The sequence below is a fragment of the Patella vulgata genome, chromosome 7 (genome assembly GCF_932274485.2).
Source record: "Patella vulgata chromosome 7, xgPatVulg1.2, whole genome shotgun sequence".
Classification (NCBI taxonomy): Eukaryota; Metazoa; Mollusca; class Gastropoda; family Patellidae; genus Patella; species Patella vulgata.
The window spans coordinates 65,433,067-65,444,268 of NC_065885.2; positions in this window are offsets into that span (position 1 = coordinate 65,433,067).

Here is an 11,202-nt window from a genome sequence, read left to right on the forward strand (position 1 = left end):
GTGTTGTGTTGGATTTCTCGCTTTGAAAAGATCAATGTGTATGTATGCCTGTGTAATTTAAAGACGAGGATAGCAACATGCGTTGTCAACTGTCAAATTTCCTTAACAGGAACCTGGAAAACCCCCTGTTGCAAAAATTCCTGGGTCCGCTCCTGCATCTAATATAAATAATATATGGTCCCAAAATATCAATCGATTGACCAAATCAAGTCAAATAATGTTAACATTTATTCTTAATATATGCAATCTTTTGAAGTTGGAAAAAAATATATAAATATTACCTATATTTGATATTACAGGAGCCATTATATAAGCCATCAGTGAACACTTCTGTTATGTTTATAGGTGGTGAATTAAAAGCTGCTAGTTGAAAAGCTACAGCTAATACTGCTAGAGATAATCCAAGTCCTATCAAAATAATTAAGATTAGTTAAGTGTTATGATTGTATGTATACATGCATTTCGCTTTTTCTGGCTGATGGTTAGCGCGTGTGCGTTGTATCATAAGGTCTGTCATTGAGTCAACTGGCGTGGTTTCGATTTCGATTCCCGGTATGTATGTGACGTGGCGTAGGCTCGCCTGTCCAGCCTCGTGGATTCTCTCCGGGTCCTCAGCTTTCCTCCCACTGCTAAAGATCCATACGCACAAGCGAATTATTGAAATAAAATTTAACCATGTGTTAGTCTCGAAATGACACAGTTTGTGTCAAATGGACGTTAACCCCCATTTCTCTATATCTGTCTCTCTTTCTGACTGTATCAGTATTTTGCTTGTTAACGAAAATGGGGTCGCGTGATGCAATAAAGTAAGAATGAAATAACACCAGAGAGAGATAGAGAGAGAAATGGGGTTTAACGTCCACTCGACACAAACTAGGTCATTTCGGAACTAACATATGTTTTTTTTAAATTTTATTTACATAATTCGCTTTCGCGTAGGGGTCTTTAGCAGTTGGAGGAAACCGGAGGACCCGGAGAAAACCCACGAGGTTGGACAGGCGACCCTACTCCTTGCCACGTACAACCGGGGATTCGAAACCACGCCAGTCGACTCAATGAAAAATAAAACCAAGTACGAACAATCCAAACCATTAGAAAAAATTCGAAGTCCTAAAAAAACGGTATAGGCAAAATAGTGTAATAAGGCAAAATAGTGTAATCAGCATATGGACTGTTCACCATGTACAAAATACACGACAAACAGTGGTAACAGGTGTCAGGAAGAGTAAGCCTACCCTGCCTGACGCCACACCCGCCATAGCTGCATCCAAACTATTTGAAGAAATCTCGGTAAAATAGCGTGATTGGCCAATGGACTATCGATATGCAAAATGCACGTGATGAACAGCGTTAACAATGTAGTAGGCAGACATTATCAGGGAGATAGTATACGCGTCAATTAAATATATCTAGAATAATAGCCGAGAGAGACATGTTATATTTACCAATCAAGTCAATATGACGGCCATAAAACTTTGTAAAGGTTTTAATAAGTTAAGTTCGTAAGTATCCCTGTAGTTGAAGCTTAGATGACAAATGCCTCGATCTACTTAACAAAATCATAATAAAAGGAACAAGCTCTCGCGTAACGATTTAGCTGAGACACAAACACTCCATACGCTGGTGATATTGAAATGTTACTACTAATAAATGGAAAGTTAACAATCGGAAAGTCAAAGTCATCACGTATATCGTACAATTTAACACTAAGTTTATGGCAATTGTCAAAATCGAGACGCAGATGAAAGTAGGAAGCGTAATTGTCACTGTCAATAGCGTTTTTAATTTCAATGTAGAAAAGTCAAACGTTTGTATAGACGAGACTGAAGCAAGTGATCTATATTGCAAATCATCAAGTAATTCTTTGGAATTTTTTAATATCCACATTTGATTAAAACCACTACGAGAGTATATTTTATCACAGTATTTTTGAATACCCTCTTTCACTGCCGTTAGTATAGATGTCAATACTTTTGAAAGTGGTTTTGTGAAACAAAGGATGAACCTGCTATAAAACGTTGCTTGTAGGGATTTTATGTAGTTTAGGTATCCAATATAACAAGGGCAGATTTATTCAAATTATTCTTGAGATCGGATTTAATTTGTATTGTAAATTCGATATTTTTAGTGCGGTTACTATTAAATATCATTATGTTTTCAATCCGGGTTAAAATCGTAATGGACATTTTGAATTTCTGTTCCTGACGTGAAGATTGAATTCCTTACCTGCTGTGCTGATCAATAGAAGAAGTTTCCGTCCCAATTTTTCTACCAACCAGAGACCGAGAAATGTAGCTACAAAAAGTACAGCGTTTGGTATGACAGCAAACCAGATAGCTTGATCCACGCCAAACCCCGCCATTCGTAATATAGAGGCACTATAATAACTGAAAGTAGATCATTCAAATTCAGATTTTGTTATGAGGTTTAGTTCGACGTTCGACCCCGGTCGAGAAGTTCCCTAGAATTCTCAACCAAGGCATTCCCTTATCATTAGGATCCAGTTCTAATTGCCAGGGCACTGTTTCTCGAAAACTCAACTAAAGATAAAATCCAAATTTTAGTAGATACTTCAATTTTGATTGGCTAAGCACTAAAATCAACCTAATATTATCCAATCAAATTACTAAAATTTGGATTTTATCTTAGTTAAAATTTCGTGAAACAGGCCCCTGTCCAATGGTACGGATAATACGAATAAACGAGGTCTCGTGTACACGTAAACCTTAACAGTTGGAATTCAAATTATGAGTAAATCAAAGCGCAACTGTCCGGGTAAAGTTTACATCACAGGCGTGAGCCCGTCGTCATAAGCCCAGTCGGTGAAAATCATTAGGGTATTATTTACATCCAAACAAATTATAAAACACGTCATACTTACTGGATTGTAATATTGCGTTTCGCCTGCTATCACAGTGGTCCTCCAAATTTCAACTCTCTAGATCGTAGGATGGCGGAGATTTAAACGAATTGAAATACGATCGACATTTAATGATTTGATTACAGAATGGAGAAGCGAGGCTGAGTCTCGATTAACAAGTAACGTTGCTACAATAATAACCAATCTATGCCTAATTCTTGTCAAAGATGCCAAGGGATCTTTTTCATTGGCGTGCACGTAAAAGATCCCTTGACAGTTGGAATTCGATGTAAGAGTAGGCCGTAGCGCCGCTGCCCGGGCAAAAGTTCCCTCATAGTACACTGTATGGCGTATGCCCGTCTTCAGTAGCCCAGATTAGGAGCAGAACAGTAGGACGTTAAACCTCATTTCATTTCATTTATTGGGTGGTACTTACATGACAGCGTCAATCCCAGTCAGTTGATGAAACGCCATTAAAACAGAACCAATGATAGCTGATTTTAAAACATGTCGTGTTCGAAATAAACGACCAATAGCAAAACCGCCAACTGAAAGAAATGTATGAAATAATAGGCTTGAAAATTTGTGAACTCAATAATATATATAATAATTAATTAATTAATATTAATCAAATAATGACCAGTAATATCACTTAATATTGAGAAGTATAACATATATTAATTAAATAATGACCAGTATAATATGTGTTAATAAATGATAAAAATTATTTATACAATGGGCAGTATTATAATATGTATATTAATGTTAAAAAACATAAGTCACATAATCGATTGATGTTGATGTAATAGGGGAGTACCTTCAATTGACAAATCTAATCAGACATAACAAACAATCCAAGCCATCGAAATTCAGTCGAGAATCAGGCTAAGCAAATGACACGAACTCTGCTTTTGGTCAAGGGATTTAGCAAAATAGGGGGTAAATTTTAACAAGAGTAAAAATGGCCTACCCTCATCCTTTATTTTGTTGTCCCTGGCAACCACATCCTTGATATCCTCTAGTTCTTTCTTCACGTTTTCCGTGTTTCGTATTTTCACGAGAACTTGTCTAGCTTCATCTTCTCGGCTTTTACCCACCAACCACCTGGGACTCTCCGGCAGGAACAGAAACCCAACAAACTGAATAATGGCTGGTACAGCTCCAAGTCCCAACATGTATCTAAAAGGTGGTAACATACAGTAAGATGATTTCTTAAACATGCATTATACAAGAGCTAAATCTGCCTATTGCAGGTCTTTCTTTAGGCATGAAATGTTGTCTAAATTATTAATTAGACATTAATAAACTTAACCAGATCATAATCAACTCTCGGTGCCATCGCAAGCCTGCGATATTTAGCGGATTGGAATACATTTGTAAAATAATTAAACGTAAAAATGGATAATTGAGACTTTGTTTTTCATCGTCCTGACTTTGGTAATGATGATCGAGGCGAGCCTAAAATTCAAAAACTAATATCTCGCTTCAGAGTGGAGCAATTTGACTGACATTTTCAGCATATTCCCTTTACATTATCTATTTTGTAACTACCATATCGATAACTGTCAGCTCTTTATCTAATCTCCAATAATTTATCTTTAACTTACATACCCTTATCAATATCGAAAGATCATGCCATTTGGCCACTCACTAAGTCCCATATCTATTTATGCATCAAACATTTTGCGCAATGAGTGACCATCAGTGAATATTTCCTACGATCTCTGTAACCCGGGTATCTTATTAGAAAAGTCATTTCGGAATGGCCCTCGTCCTAGACGACTTAAATATGTCCTAGCTTTCGTACATGTAGAGTTCAAGGACGTTGATACAATCCTATATCAAACGAGACTGAATGGCAGATCGACCCAGAAAGTTTACGAGGACTAATCGGATGAGGGCGAGGGCTTTATAAAAATATCTTACAGGCTGTACGATACGGCACTAGCCTCAAACGGTTAGATTGAAGACACTCCGTCTAGTTTATTCTCAAGGAACAAGCCAGTTCATTACAAAATATATATTTCCACAGTCAAACATATATACCTTTTGGAGGCTTTTAAAAACATATGATGGTATAGCGTGTTAAACATCATATTTAACCTTTATTCTGGCATGTTTTACCTCTTAAGGAACTATAAATGTCCGGTTATAATATGAACCTCCAACTAGTTTGTTTTAATACTAACCTCCAACCAGTTTGTTATAAGAAATTTAAACTTCCGGTTATAATAATAACCTCCAACCAGTTTGTTATAAGAAATTCCGGTTATTATACTAACCTTCAACCAGTTTGTTTTAGTGAACTCAAGCCACCAGCTATAATACTAACCTCCAACCAGTTAGTTTTAGTGAACTCAAGCTACAAGCTATAATACTAACCTCCAACCAGTTTGTTTTAGTGAACTCAAGCTACCAGCTATAATAATAACCTCCAACCAGTTTGTTTTAGTGAACTCAGACTACCAGCTATAATACTAACCTCCAACCAGTTTGTTTTAGTGAACTCAAGCTACCAGTTATAATACTAACCTCCAACCAGTTTGTTTTAGTGAACTCAGACTACCAGCTATAATACTAACCTCCAACCAGTTTGTTTTAGTGAACTCAAGCTACCAGCTATAATACTAGAGACGAGAATACCGATACAAATAAACAGTTGATTTAACGTTACTAATCTTCCTCTAATATCAGCGGGTGCTGCCTCGGCTACATATAGTGGAACCGCCATTGACGCAAACCCTAAAACAAATAAGTATATTGGCCATTATCCGATATACAAATACACTCTATGCAAATAATCATATAATTTATCATTTTATAAGATTTAATTAGTATTCGTCGGTTAGTCTTGTTGCTGTGTGATACCCTGTCGCTAAGCGATGTTTGCCTTGTTACTATATGATAGACTTGTTGCTTTGGAGGGAGGAATCTGGTTGCTTTGAGATACACTTTTCTAATAGAGAAGGTCGCATTACTAACCGTTTTCCTCCTATTTCTAAAGATTCTTGCGCCCAAGAGACGCAATGGAATCAAGATATATCTATAAGCTTGATTGTGTTGTTAAGCTCTCTCTCTCTCTCTCTCTCTCTCCATGGCATTGTGACAGTGTTGCTTCCGAAATGGGAAAGCAATGTGGAATCAATGTTTTTTCTCTTTCCTTCCGTGTGGGAGGTGGGGGAGAGAGAGAAAGAGAGAAGGGGGGGGGGTAACGTCCACTCGACACAAACTAGGTCATTTCGGGACAAACACATGGTTTTAATTTTATTTCAGTAATTCTCTTGCGCGTAGGGGTTTTAGCAGTGGACAGGCGCCCCTATTTTTTGTCACGTACAACCACCTCAGTTGACTCCATGACATACCTTATGATACAACGCGCACGCGCTAACCATGCGGTCATCCAACACCCGCCTCCCACACATACATAATCGTTTAAATACAAACTACTTACCTAAGCCTATTCCAACGACCACCCTACCAACCAGCAACACAATCTTGCTTTTGCAGACGGCCATGATGATTGCTCCACCAGTAAACATAACACTGGCGGTCATAATTGTCTTCTTTCTTCCTAAATAATCCGTACAAATACCAGCAAAAATAGAAGCTACAGCAGCAGCCCCTGTCGTACCACTCACGATCGATTCCACCCATAACGTGTTTAATTTAAAATAAGGCTTCAGGAGCAACATGGAGCCTGATACTATCCCTGTATCGTAGCCGAATAAAAACCCTCCAAGTGTTGCTACACACGTTAAAATATACACAAATCTCTGATTAACAGCTGCCTTGTGGACATCCTCGCCTTCTGTCTTCGGCATGTTGAAGCTATACTGTATTAACTATATATTTGACGATACTGGTCAAGAATCATCCATTGTTATGTTACGGAGAAAAACGGGCAGATCTCATTTAAAATGCAGAACAAATATAATATTTATCTACCGAATTATTCAAATATAAGCAAACTCTTCAGTATCATCCAAAACCTATCAAATATAACAAAATCTCTCTCTTTTAAACTGACAATCACTCCCAAATAAAATCGAATCTCCCTCTATTGAATAAATAAATCACTCTCAAATCTCTCCTTTATCCAATATCAAAGTTGTTCATCTAACAGTGGAAATTGTGTATATCTGTAGTTCATCCACATGACAACGCGATCTCCATGTAACGTTTTATTTGTGTCGTATCGCTACTAAAACTTGTTCACAACAGGCGTTTAACTACAGAATCACCTTGGAACATCACTGGTGTCAAACATCGACTCCATAACTCGAAGCACTTCTCCGCCTGTTAACTTGAAATGTGAATCGACGTCATGACCCTCTTCTCGTCAACAAATGTGTTAATCTGAACCCCGGTGCATGCGTTCAGATGATGTCCTACCGTGGTAACTGTGAAATGATTTTGTCATTCCCGTGTTGACAAAGATTTGTGATATCTTTTTTTTATCTAGTTTATTTATTCAAAGATCAGATAGTTGACGTTCACCTTTTTTATTATCAAGGTAATCGTCTTGATATTTGCCGTAACAAGCAAGATCGTGAAAACTCCGTAAGCTACAACAGGTGCCCGTCGTAAGCGGAAAACGGAAGCACGGATATCTAATCAGATTGATCTGATCTCGATCTTATGTTAGATGTTTTTACAGACCAATCAGATTAAATACAAATCTATATCTCGTTTCGTTTTTTTATACTTTCGATAGCCTACATTACCCGAAGATCTGACCGGATGTAGCGGAAAGTCGCGTCGGGGTCATACGAGCGTGTTTTTTACCCTATGACGTCAGACACTTGGTTAACCAATCAGCGTTGATGTTTCTTGTGAATTACCCACAGTTCCTTGCACCTCACGCCAAAAACTTGCCTCAACAGACCGTTTCATTGGCTAATCCCGCATATCATCAAGAACGCGGATTATATAACATCTCTTCCAGATCCTAGTGTAGTAAAAACAAGGAATACGACATTTTGAACTATAAAAAACGAAACGAAAAAGGATCTGTGATTTAATTAGATTGAGGTCAGACTAGATATTGATGATGTGTAGAAATGGTCCGACATGATATAACCTAAAGGGGCTTAACATCTGGTCCCTTTGTAGTGTCCTGTACGTGGGTTTGTCTTGTGTATGTGTTTGTGTGTGGTGCGGTCCCCCTGTACCTAATATTAAATGTAGAAACTTCCATATCTTCCTTTAATAACCTATATGTTACGTTCAATACATCTTGTCCTATCTATAACTACATATAATATAGTGAAAACGGATTTATAATTAATAAAGCATGCACCCGTTCCCGCTGTCTGCAGATGACGATATAATAAGTGAACACGATTTATAATGAATGACATGTGTACTGGTATACTGATCAATGTTTAGCCTACATATGGAGATATAATATAGATAAATTAGGTTTTATCAGTGAATTATCACAATATAAATTGTCATAACAAGGTTACAGATAGTGTTATAATATAGTATACTAAACCAGATTATATCGCTGATTCACCTTATAATACAATCCTCAGTCAGTTATTGTTAAACCAGAGTTTTTATAACAGGAATGCTGTGGACCCTATTTATAACATAATCCTCGGTCAATTAATGTTTTTATAATAGGCATGCTGTGGACCCCCTTTATAACTCAATCTTTGGTCAATTAATGTTAAACCAGAGGTTTTATAATAAGCATGTTGTGGACCCCATTTTATAACTCAATCTTCGGTTATATAAATAAATAGGAGTCGGGGTCGAATCTCTACCGTTGGTCGAGAATTCAGTGTGGTTTGTCCCTGTCAGCATACAACTGATTCCCCTAAGTACCAACATACAACTGGATCCCCTAGTACCAGCATACAACTGAACCTCTAGCACCAGCAGAAAACTGATTCCCCTACCAGTATACAACTGATTCCCCTGGTACCAACATACAACTGATGCTATTGTATACAGCTGATTCGCCATCTCCTCTGAGAAAATCGACCATAACCTTTGGTCTGTTCATGAATCCTTAACAACGAATGTATTGTTTATAAATCATCATGGATGACATTAAAAGCCACGGAATAATAATCTGTTGGATAATCTACGATGTTTTCAGTCTCGACAAATCTATTTCTTAAATTGATGTTATTTTATCAGTCAACAATGCGAACGTAAAGTTGGCTGGTCCTGCTGCCAAAGGTCCGGCTTTCTCTATGTCTAGGTTTTGTGGCGATGATTCCACCTAATGACCAGAAGAAAAAGTTCTAATTGTTAGGATGGGACAAAAAGCGGCATCCTGTGTATACGTCGGAATCAGATAAAGAGTAAGCGAATGTCCGTCTATTTTAGTCCACTGGGTGCAGCAACTGATCGCCCCTGTGTTCCAGTAGAACCACCACGACAACCCTCCCAGATCAATTGTATTTTATGAACTCCTAAATTCACCCAGTGTTTTGATATTTTCATCTCTCAGTATTACACGTGGTCACACAATCAGTTCAACTGGTCATATTTCCATTATTGAACAAAAACATTATTTGATAATTTTATTTCTAAGCTCGACAAATTCAAAAATAAAAGTCAATTCCTATAAATATTAAAAGCTATAAATATTACAATCTAGTATCCTTGTGCTGTATTTCTGTCATTCTGACACTATAAATCTCCATTTCCCGCTGTTTCTCTGCGCGGACGGAAGTAGACATGAACAACTGCTCCACTTCTTCTAATGTTTTATCACGTGTTTCCGGTATGAATATTAAAACAAAGATAAATCCGAGAACACAGACACCAGAGAATAACCAAAAGGTTCCTAGAAAAAAAGGGTAAATGGACAAAATTCTCAAAGATTGAAAACCCGTCGGTTACATGTATTACCCGCATAATTGCATAATCTGTTGATATTTAATACGCATAGTATTACTATATTTTGAGATATATATTGCGTATAGTATTAACATATTACTATATTTGGAAATATATATTGCATACAGTATTACTATATTCGGAGATGTAAAATATCACGTATAATATTATTATATTTTGAGATATATATATATTACGTATAATATTATTTTGTTTGGATTAGGTATAATATTACTCTATTTGGAGATATATACTACGTACAATATTACTATATTTGGAGATGTATACTACGTACAATATTACTCTATTTGGAGATATATACTAGTACAATATTACTCTATTTGGAGATATATACTACGTACAATATTACTATATTTGGAGATATATACTACGTACAATATTACTATATTTGGAGATATATACTACGTACAATATTACTATATTTGGAGATATACATTAAGTATAATATTAATATATTTGGAATTATACACTACGTATAATATTACTATATTTGGAGATATAATACTACGTATAATATTACAATACTATATATGTTGAGATGTATATTATGTGTAGGTTTACTATATTGAGTATACAATACTTGGGGATATATAAAGTATAATTACCATATTTGGTGATATTTTCTGTCATGGTAATAAAGGTGAATGAAACCAATAAATTAAATGCCCAGTTAGTAGCTGTTGATATAGATATGCAAGTACTTCTCGCCCATAGAGGATAAATTTCTGAATTAATTGTCCACGGCATTGGACCCATTCCTATAATAAAATGGTAACAGAATAAAAACTAGAGCTGTCCTAGAAACAGAGAGAGAGAGAGAGAGAGAGAGAGAGAGAGAGAGAAAGAGGGGGAGGGGGGTTACGTCCATCCAGTACAAACCAGGTCATATCGAGACTAACATAATATGGTTCAATTTTATTTCAATTGCATTCAATAATTCGCTTACACTTAGGGGTCTTTAGCAGTGGGAGGAAACCGGAAGATCCGGAGGAAACCCACGAGATTGGACAGCCGACCCTACTCCTTGTCCCGTACAACCGGGTAATCGAAACCACACCAGTTGACTCAATGATAGACCTTATGATAATATTTTAAAATTCATGTAGATTTGGAACTAATTCCTGAATCCCTTTCCTTTACCCCACCCACAAACTCTCCACCAGTTTCTGTCATCCTCGCCCATGCCCCCATCTTCTACCCCTAATCATAAATTAATCCTCTCATTCCACGATCAACGGAAGACACCATACCTGGGGCAAAGCTAAACACAAAGAACACCATTCCAAGTACTGGCATCCATGAATAGTCGGTACGACAGAATCCATAATCAAAATGAAACGAGTTATTTGGTTGGTTGATATACTGACATCGTCCAATCAAAGACAGTTCTTCCTTATCTTTATTGACAGGTAAACAGGAACCACGTGACAAGTCGTCATAACAAAACCCACAACTTGTATCGT